This window comes from Haliotis cracherodii, unplaced genomic scaffold, assembly GCF_022045235.1.
Source record: "Haliotis cracherodii isolate W230 unplaced genomic scaffold, xgHalCrac1.p SCAF_3, whole genome shotgun sequence".
Taxonomy (NCBI): Eukaryota; Metazoa; Mollusca; class Gastropoda; order Lepetellida; family Haliotidae; genus Haliotis; species Haliotis cracherodii.
The window spans coordinates 14,044,554-14,055,217 of record NW_027266286.1 but is presented as its reverse complement, the minus strand read 5'-3'; the positions used below and the strand labels follow the sequence as shown (position 1 = coordinate 14,055,217).

At 43.0% G+C, this 10,664-nt stretch overlaps 1 pseudogene; it reads right to left on the bottom strand.

The window, feature by feature from the left end:
- Nucleotides 1-6,568: 6,568 nt before the first annotated feature.
- On the bottom strand, nt 6,569-9,435 carry LOC139475239 (uncharacterized; annotated as a pseudogene).
- Between the last annotated feature and the right edge of the window lie 1,229 nt (nt 9,436-10,664).

Genomic DNA, 10,664 nt, shown 5'->3' with positions numbered 1-10,664 from the left:
GCACATAACATTTCATTAGGGTTTTAACAATAAACAATGCTTAAATATCTTTCAATTATTAGTTAAAAGACATACTGATGAAAACAACGAGTAGTGAAGCCTTACTTTCAAAACACATCACGATCATAACATTTTCGTTTTGTATTTGTACATTGTAGATGGTACTTTTAATAAAATGAAGAACTATTATAAAGATGCCATTGAGTTATTTGTTTAAGACATACTGATATCAATACAATACAAAGAGTCCTATTGTGGCAATGTATACTTCACGGTTAGTGCAGACAATGTTGTAAGACATCAAGGTGATATTTAACATCAGGATATACCTCAGACACGGCAAGTAATATGAGTTCGTTTTTCAGTGCAGGTGTTACTTTTAAGCAATGTCGCGAACCTACCATGAGCTTCAATATAGTCTCCTTGAGTCGGTACGATCCCGTGTCGTGTGTAGATGTCATTGAGCAGTTCCTGCTGTTCTTTCCCTTAGGGTGATGGGCGTAACCTGGCGGCCATCTGAATCAAACCCGTCACAATAGTTCCCCAAATGTTGTCACCATCACGCAAAGCCTGAAATATAATGTTTATGGGTTGGCTGTTTATGTTTCCCCCTGTGGAATGATGTTCTGGTTTATATACTGAACCGCAAAAGAAACGTAACTCTAAGAAACATTGCATGAAAAGTTGTCATTTAAATATATGGGTATTTTTTGTCAAAGTTTCTAAAATTTAACATTACCATGTCCGGAAAAATGAAATTTGATGATAAAAAAACAAAGCAGATGACAACAAAACCGATCGGCCAAACGCATCACGGCAACGACCATGCTAACCCGATGCACGTGAGTTATGTGCAAATTGAAATGCACATACTTTCCCCTATTTCTTGCCCTATAAAAATCCACCCAGATCGGATAACATTCATTCGTTATTGAATTGCTACCACATGCCAAGATTGACAAGGAATAAGCGACACCAAACCCTTGGACGAGTGCAAGCTGGACAAACCGCCCGGCATGTAGCCAATGCATTTCAAGTTCACATAAGGACCATATACAGGCTCCAGCAACGGTACCAGACCACCAACACTACAGATGACCGACCACGTAGTGGAAGACCAAGGGTCACCACCCGACGTCAGGATTGTCAGATTGTGTGACAGCATCTTCAAGATCGCTTGTTACTGCTGCGGAAACTGCTCGACAGGCCTGGGGACACACCAGCAACACATTAGTGCGGACACCGTGCGTCGACGATTGACGAGCAGACACCTCCACTGACACAGGCCACACCGAGGACCCATTCTGACATCACGTCATCGCCGGGATCGTCTTCAGTGGGCAACACAGCACCAGCATTGGCAACACCAGCAGTGGAGAAGAGTCCTCCTCTCAGACGAGAGTCGTTACTGTCTCTCAAAAGCATATGGCAGACAGAGTCTGGCGACGCCGAGGGGAACGTTAATCGGATGCTTGTGTTGTTAAGAGATACTCGTAGGGTGGTCCGATCATCATGGTGTGGGGTGGAATTGGTCTTGCACAGAGGGTCGGCAATGTGGTCTTCCAGAACATCGGTCCAGGTAGAGGCAATGGTGTCACAGCAGCTCGGTACATTGATCAAGTCTTGAGACCTGACGCCATACCTCATTTGGTACGTCGCCACAACCACGAGTGCGAGAATGGCATCAGAACCATGCAGTGGCCTGCCCTCAGTCCCGATTTTAATGTCATTGAGCACCTGTGGGACGAGATTCAAAGACGGCTGAATGACTGGAGGCATGAGACGTAGGGTGGAAAGCGTCATCCGAGCACGTCGCGGTTATACCCGCTACTGATCTGTTTCAAATGTCATGTCAAGTAGAGACTTAAAGGAACATTTTCACATGAAACATCAAACATAACTCGTTTACTTAATCCTGCAGCTCCGTATTGTCTGAGGTCAAAAACAGAACCTGTGTAACCATGATGTTTTTGTTTTCTGGTTGTCAAATATTTGTTCTATCCGATGACATTGGTATCGCCCAGCTCCTGTGGTCAGTCATCCCATGCCATGACTTTTGCCATTTGTCATGGTTCGGAAATAGAGTGGTGCTTAACATTTTTCTTTGTGTATATAACATGGGGCATATATCTAATTACTCAGAGGTGAGGTGAGGTGAGGTGAAATGGGATTTAACGTCGCGTCCCAGATATGGCTGCGATAAAGCAGATGCGACGTTAAATGTCACCTCACTCACTATTGCACTTGTACATCGACCGGCATGCACGTGTGTGTGTGTGCGTGCGTGCGTGCGTGCGTGCGTGCGTGCGTCTGCTTGTACTTGTCCGGACTAATGCCGATTTATAGTGCTAGCACACTGAGATACCATTCCGCAGTTTAACATGAAAATCCCACTCAGACACAGTATACTGATTCCGAGCCGACCAGTCCTTGTTTTAGCCCTTAATGCCGAGCGCCAGACAGGGTACGGACAAGTGCCATTGTTTACCGTCTTTTGGTATGACGCGGCAGGGGACGAGCGGACGCTCTACTGCTAGACCACGGAGGCGGTCTCCCTTATATCCCAATTGCGTGGATCGATGCTTATGATATCAATCACTGGATTGCCTGGTCCAGGCTCGATTATTTACAGACTGCCGTCATATAGCTGGTATATTACTGAGTGTGGCGTGAAACAACAAAACAAAACTAAAAATCTCCGTTATATAGGACATTTCTTTAACATAATACCAAAATTTCAATATATTATATAGGATGGATGGCTATTCCTATCATAACATTATTTTCTCTTTGAGCTGACACATGTTATACTATAACTTTATTTTGCGACATTATTAGATCCATAAATGGGAATAAAAATGCAAACATTGTATTCCTTCACATAATACATTGTCTTGTCATCAGCTGAACATCCTTAGAGACAGGAAAAATATTTGAATTTCATTACAGGTTGGAGTTAGATCTCTTGATTGGCAATGGTGGGAGTTTGAGACTACTAAAATTTACGAATCACACGCTCCATACTGAAAGAGAAGCCACCTTAGACATCAAAGCACCGACCGGTCACAAAATGGACATTTGAAATGAATTTGGCGTCAACCTTGTGTGAAGCGAGGACGCAGCCATATTGGTGAATACACCCTAAACACAACATGGTCAGTTGAACTTGAATTTAGATACAGACTATTGAGTACTATGTTGATTCTACTAAGTTTATCTGTGGTGGCGGCAAAAGTGTATCAAACGAGCTACAACAATGGTGTAACTTCTGGCAATGTGTACGACGTATCGAGTGAAGGCATGTTCCACGGACTTCCCGGGCGGATCGGTGGACGTGTTGAAAAGGTAAACACTGACCTCGGGCTTTTTGTAAACAGTATCTTTCTCATCCTAAGCGGTGACATAGGTAAATCCTGGACCTACAGGAAGGGATCAGGAATCACAAAACTTGCAACACGAATTTTTAACAGAAATTAGATTTGAAAAGGGCGACATTTCTAACTTGTCTAAGGAGATTAAAGGCCTTTATGTCGGATACCAGTAAAGTGAATGATTCCCTAACTGAACTTAAGTCGGACTCAGCGGGCCTGAAACTCAGCTAGATGTTATGAGAGTCAATATCGACGATGTGACGAAGAGATTGGAGTAAGTTGAAGAAAGGTCACCGGAGGGAGATCATTATGCACGGAGAAAGCTGCAAGATAGATTAGACAAGTTTGAGATGGAGATGGAGACAGACAAGCAAGAGCAGTAAAGCCGAAAGAACAATATGATATTATTTGGGTTATTATTTGGGAAGACTGAACAACAACTCGGATCCGGGGGACAAGCCCATTAATATTGATTCCATCGCAGCTGCTCATAGACTAGGACCAAGCACCACAGGACCGAGAAGGAAACCTCGACCCATGAGCATGAGTACAAGGTCTGGGCAAGGTCTGGGCCTTGGGTAGGAGGAATAACCTCAAAAATGAACTGTTGAAATTTCGAGCGACCTCACTATAAAACAGCGTACGGTGTTAAAGAACATGAGAAAAGATAATAAGGTGAGGTACTTTAAATATGGCCATCTTCCCGAGGCAAGAGAGTTAACTGACTATAAAAGTCCAGTTTCCACCCTTGCCGAACTCGGCTGGTATTATGGAGTTACAATTTGGCTGGACTAACGAGTCTATGCATAGTCCAATAAAAATCTCGCACCGAATTCAAAATCCAGTTCGTAAACTGTCGTGCAGATTTCGTTCGATTGCAGGATTTGCAAAGCATGTGCACCGCCAACTCGTTGTCAGCAGATATTTACCTGTTTTTAATCAAGGTGCTCACATGATTTGATGCATTTCGCGTTGTGAGACCTGTTTTATCACAATATAAATCTTGATTATCGATCAGATCGTCCTGACTGGGCTCCACCATTTTGTGTGAAGCAAATGCAAGTGATACGAGAGGTGGAATCTGATTGTTCCATGGGAGAGGCTTAGAGGGGACATTACTGGTAAAATATCACATTTCAGCGACTCAATAGCTACTTGAAAGTACATTTTCCATGTTTCGGTTGTTTTTATACATGATTTATCACATATTTGTAAGACAAATCGTTTTAATTTGCAAAAGGTTACGATAAAAGTAAGTGAAATATCAAAATATGGAAAAACAGACTCCATGTCCCTTATGGGCCACCGTAGATAAGGACTTGCGTTGTATAGGATGGAGAGAGAAAGACTTTTGAAGACATTTAGACATTTTATTGTATGTTTTGTAATGTATAAATATGATCTAATCGCCTTTATTTCTGGTTCAGGTGGGCAAGTTAGTGGAAAGAATTGGCTATTTTCATGAATATTGAATGATATCAGATGATCTATATACCTGAAGCCCAAGTCAAAGTTCTTAGCCAAATTACTTTGACAGAAGGAAGAGATTTCAGGGAGAAGGAAGAAGTGACGGGGAGAAAGAAGACTCTGGTGTTACGGGGAGAAAGAAGACTGGGAGTTTTCAGGGAGGAAGAAGAGTCTGAAGTTACAGGAAGAAAGAAGAGAAGGAAAATGTGGGGTTACAGGGAGAAGGAAGATATGACAGGGAGACATAAAAAGTTACAGGGAGAAGGGAACAGCTTCAGGAGGATTTGCAGAAGAGTGAGTGAGTATGGTCTTACGCCGCTTTTAGCAATATGCCAGCAATATCATGGCGGGGGACATAGTAGTAGTTTGATTGTCCAGCGTTTCCAAAGACCGATGTTACAGACGAAAACAGCACAAAGTAGTGCAATGGGAGATGCTCTGTCAGGAGATGCAGGTTCCAGGATCCAGCAACCTTGGGAGAAGAAGCTGTGTGGAACTTCTCTCTTGTCATGTCCGGAACTAGTCCATCCTCAAACACAGCAGCCCCAAAGAACACCCCTTTCAATGAGAACATAGGGAAACTAGTCTTCAACTCCGACAATGCTGATTTCAGAGCACTGATATCCTGAACATCAGCTTGCACTGATTTCACACTACATCCATAGTCCTTGGATATCTGTTCAATGTCTTTTTTGTCATCGGTAGGATTACGTCTACTGAGAATTGCAACAAATCCTGCTCCTTTGCTAGCCAAATACAAGACGCATTCCCATCCCAATCCAGTCAAACCTCCAACAACAAGATACATTCCAGTCTTATCAAACAGCATATCCTCTGGTATACCCACTTGTTCTGTATGGAGACTTGCATCGCTGTAAATATTCCATTCCTTTGGTTTGAGTAGTTCGGTAAGGTCAATTGGTAGAGGCTGCGACACTGGAGAGTCACACAAGGTTTTGAAACACAGCAATATTTCATCCACATTTCTGCTGTTGTCCTTAATCCAGCTGTACAACTTTGGAATATGTGTCTCCATTTCATTGAATGAAAGAATTTCCAAAGACCTCACAATGGATACTTTCACGTGTAATCTGTCACATTTCACCAGCTTTAAAATGGAGGTTTTCATCATATTTTTGAAGCCGACAATAAGCTCTTGACAATGCCATTTCTGAACAATCATTTGTGCTAGCTCTGCAGTTATCTGTATTGTAGATATGACCACTGGGCTTCCATGGTGAGATGGTATTTCATTGGGTGTCAACAATACAACTGTCTGTGTTTGTGTGGCCAACAAAAGAGCCTTCATTGCCTCAGCATACTTCTTCGTCTGGTGTGTGTACAGTATTGCAGCGCCTTTCATAACTTGATCACATAATCATCAAATGCAATAAAGTCTCAGCATGTATCCAGTTTCATACTTGTTAGGTACTTCATTTCCATCACAAATGATGTTTGGACACAGGTCTTTGGCATGACTAGTTGTGGGTAGCAATTAACAGCTGTTAATCGTTCTTTAATTGATAGCACATCAAGTCTGTCTGATGTGACCTCATCCAGAGTTTGTCTAATCACTGCTTCTGCGTAAGCTGTAGTACTTTTCCTAATTGCAACTGCCATCACACATTTGGGGATATCCTTAATTTCAATGTTTGTTATGTGTCCCCGATTTACGTTCAACAGCATTTTAAAAGACACTGCTATGTTCACTACATTGTGTTCATTTAAAGCTATCCGTTTGCAATGGAAAGTGCAGCCTCGGCTTCCACGGCACCTGGAAGAATAATTGTTCCTTGCACCTTGTGTTCCTGACCCTGATACTTCTCATAGGCTGTCTTTACTTGTTCAGTGACAACATTCCGGACAAGCACCATCATCCCACATGGAAGGATCCGAGTTCTGTGATAGATGGCCCTCACAGCTTCATCCGGGAACAGGATTCCAGCAACGTGTGCTGCAGTCACCTCCCCGACTGACTGACCTACAACAGCTGCAGGCTTCACCCCCAGGATTCCCAGAGATGGGCAAGAAACACCTGACAAGCAAAGATGGCGATTGGGCTGAACAAACGATCTTCCACATCATAATCATCATGCAGTCTCTCCATTAAAGACCAGTCTACAAAGCGAGATATATATATATATATATATATATATATATATATATATATATATATATATATATATATATATATTTCCTGCATCTTTGCTGAAAAGCATTTGCTGCATTTCAGGTGATCTTTGGGCATTCCAACCCATGCTGTACCAATTCCACAAAATACAAATAGGAGCCTGTAAGGAACACTTTTCTGAAATCAAAGTGCTCCCTATACACACATGACGTGTATTCTATGGCTTTGAAACTTTGTAACTCCCCATGTTGTTTGAAGAAGAGTGAAATTGATTTGTGTTATGTATCATAATCAGAGCCTGAAAAGCAAACTGGTAAAATTTCATCTGTTTCGTTACAATCGCCCGAACGTTCCACTGCATAAGATGTCAGAACAGCATGACTGTTGCTACCACCAAACCCAAAGGAATTGATGCATGCAATTTTCTTCTCCCCTTTCCAGTCTATGTTTTCAACAGACACAACAAGACTGAAACCTATCAAAGTCAATCTCTGCATTGGGCTTGTCAAAGTGTAGGGATTGGCACGATACTGTTTCATCATCAGCAGAACTTTGATGAGTCCAGCCACTCAGGCTGCTGCCTCCAGATGGCCGATGGTGGTCTTCACAGAACCAATGTGACGTTGCTGAGGAAACGTCTCAAAGAAGGTCCCCTAGAGCTGTAGCTTCTGGGGGGGTTCCCAGTCTCGTCCCTGTGCCTGAAGAGATGAGCAACTACTTCAGCATCATTCGTCTGTGCCATGGAAACACTGTATTCCCCTTCACATGACAAAATAATGCTGTGTATTATTCTACAATTGACAGTGTTTTTTTTATCTGAAACACATAATAATAACAGATTGTGTTATGGCCCCTTCAAACAAATGTGTTTAAAGAGTTGGTCGTGATAAACACTTAGATTAGGCATTTGGTGATGTCAATTGGACATTGTGCACAGAATTGTTTGGTTCAAATACTTAATACAAATGGGCTTCCTACATAGATTCCGACTAAATAAAATATGTATATTGGCCTTTTTTTAATAAGGGTCAACTTATAAATGCACATAACATTTCATTAGGGTTTTAACAATAAACAATGCTTAAATATCTTTCAATTATTAGTTAAAAGACATACTGATGAAAACAACGAGTAGTGAAGCCTTACTTTCAAAACACATCACGATCATAACATTTTCGTTTTGTATTTGTACATTGTAGATGGTACTTTTAATAAAATGAAGAACTATTATAAAGATGCCATTGAGTTATTTGTTTAAGACATACTGATATCAATACAATACAAAGAGTCCTATTGTGGCAATGTATACTTCACGGTTAGTGCAGACAATGTTGTAAGACATCAAGGTGATATTTAACATCAGGATATACCTCAGACACGGCAAGTAATATGAGTTCGTTTTTCAGTGCAGGTGTTACTTTTAAGCAATGTCGCGAACCTACCATGAGCTTCAATATAGTCTCCTTGAGTCGGTACGATCCCGTGTCGTGTGTAGATGTCATTGAGCAGTTCCTGCTGTTCTTTCCCTTAGGGTGATGGGCGTAACCTGGCGGCCATCTGAATCAAACCCGTCACAATAGTTCCCCAAATGTTGTCACCATCACGCAAAGCCTGAAATATAATGTTTATGGGTTGGCTGTTTATGTTTCCCCCTGTGGAATGATGTTCTGGTTTATATACTGAACCGCAAAAGAAACGTAACTCTAAGAAACATTGCATGAAAAGTTGTCATTTAAATATATGGGTATTTTTTGTCAAAGTTTCTAAAATTTAACATTACCATGTCCGGAAAAATGAAATTTGATGATAAAAAAACAAAGCAGATGACAACAAAACCGATCGGCCAAACGCATCACGGCAACGACCATGCTAACCCGATGCACGTGAGTTATGTGCAAATTGAAATGCACATACTTTCCCCTATTTCTTGCCCTATAAAAATCCACCCAGATCGGATAACATTCATTCGTTATTGAATTGCTACCACATGCCAAGATTGACAAGGAATAAGCGACACCAAACCCTTGGACGAGTGCAAGCTGGACAAACCGCCCGGCATGTAGCCAATGCATTTCAAGTTCACATAAGGACCATATACAGGCTCCAGCAACGGTACCAGACCACCAACACTACAGATGACCGACCACGTAGTGGAAGACCAAGGGTCACCACCCGACGTCAGGATTGTCAGATTGTGTGACAGCATCTTCAAGATCGCTTGTTACTGCTGCGGAAACTGCTCGACAGGCCTGGGGACACACCAGCAACACATTAGTGCGGACACCGTGCGTCGACGATTGACGAGCAGACACCTCCACTGACACAGGCCACACCGAGGACCCATTCTGACATCACGTCATCGCCGGGATCGTCTTCAGTGGGCAACACAGCACCAGCATTGGCAACACCAGCAGTGGAGAAGAGTCCTCCTCTCAGACGAGAGTCGTTACTGTCTCTCAAAAGCATATGGCAGACAGAGTCTGGCGACGCCGAGGGGAACGTTAATCGGATGCTTGTGTTGTTAAGAGATACTCGTAGGGTGGTCCGATCATCATGGTGTGGGGTGGAATTGGTCTTGCACAGAGGGTCGGCAATGTGGTCTTCCAGAACATCGGTCCAGGTAGAGGCAATGGTGTCACAGCAGCTCGGTACATTGATCAAGTCTTGAGACCTGACGCCATACCTCATTTGGTACGTCGCCACAACCACGAGTGCGAGAATGGCATCAGAACCATGCAGTGGCCTGCCCTCAGTCCCGATTTTAATGTCATTGAGCACCTGTGGGACGAGATTCAAAGACGGCTGAATGACTGGAGGCATGAGACGTAGGGTGGAAAGCGTCATCCGAGCACGTCGCGGTTATACCCGCTACTGATCTGTTTCAAATGTCATGTCAAGTAGAGACTTAAAGGAACATTTTCACATGAAACATCAAACATAACTCGTTTACTTAATCCTGCAGCTCCGTATTGTCTGAGGTCAAAAACAGAACCTGTGTAACCATGATGTTTTTGTTTTCTGGTTGTCAAATATTTGTTCTATCCGATGACATTGGTATCGCCCAGCTCCTGTGGTCAGTCATCCCATGCCATGACTTTTGCCATTTGTCATGGTTCGGAAATAGAGTGGTGCTTAACATTTTTCTTTGTGTATATAACATGGGGCATATATCTAATTACTCAGAGGTGAGGTGAGGTGAGGTGAAATGGGATTTAACGTCGCGTCCCAGATATGGCTGCGATAAAGCAGATGCGACGTTAAATGTCACCTCACTCACTATTGCACTTGTACATCGACCGGCATGCACGTGTGTGTGTGTGCGTGCGTGCGTGCGTGCGTGCGTGCGTGCGTCTGCTTGTACTTGTCCGGACTAATGCCGATTTATAGTGCTAGCACACTGAGATACCATTCCGCAGTTTAACATGAAAATCCCACTCAGACACAGTATACTGATTCCGAGCCGACCAGTCCTTGTTTTAGCCCTTAATGCCGAGCGCCAGACAGGGTACGGACAAGTGCCATTGTTTACCGTCTTTTGGTATGACGCGGCAGGGGACGAGCGGACGCTCTACTGCTAGACCACGGAGGCGGTCTCCCTTATATCCCAATTGCGTGGATCGATGCTTATGATATCAATCACTGGATTGCCTGGTCCAGGCTCGATTATTTACAGACTGCCGTCATATAGCTGGTAT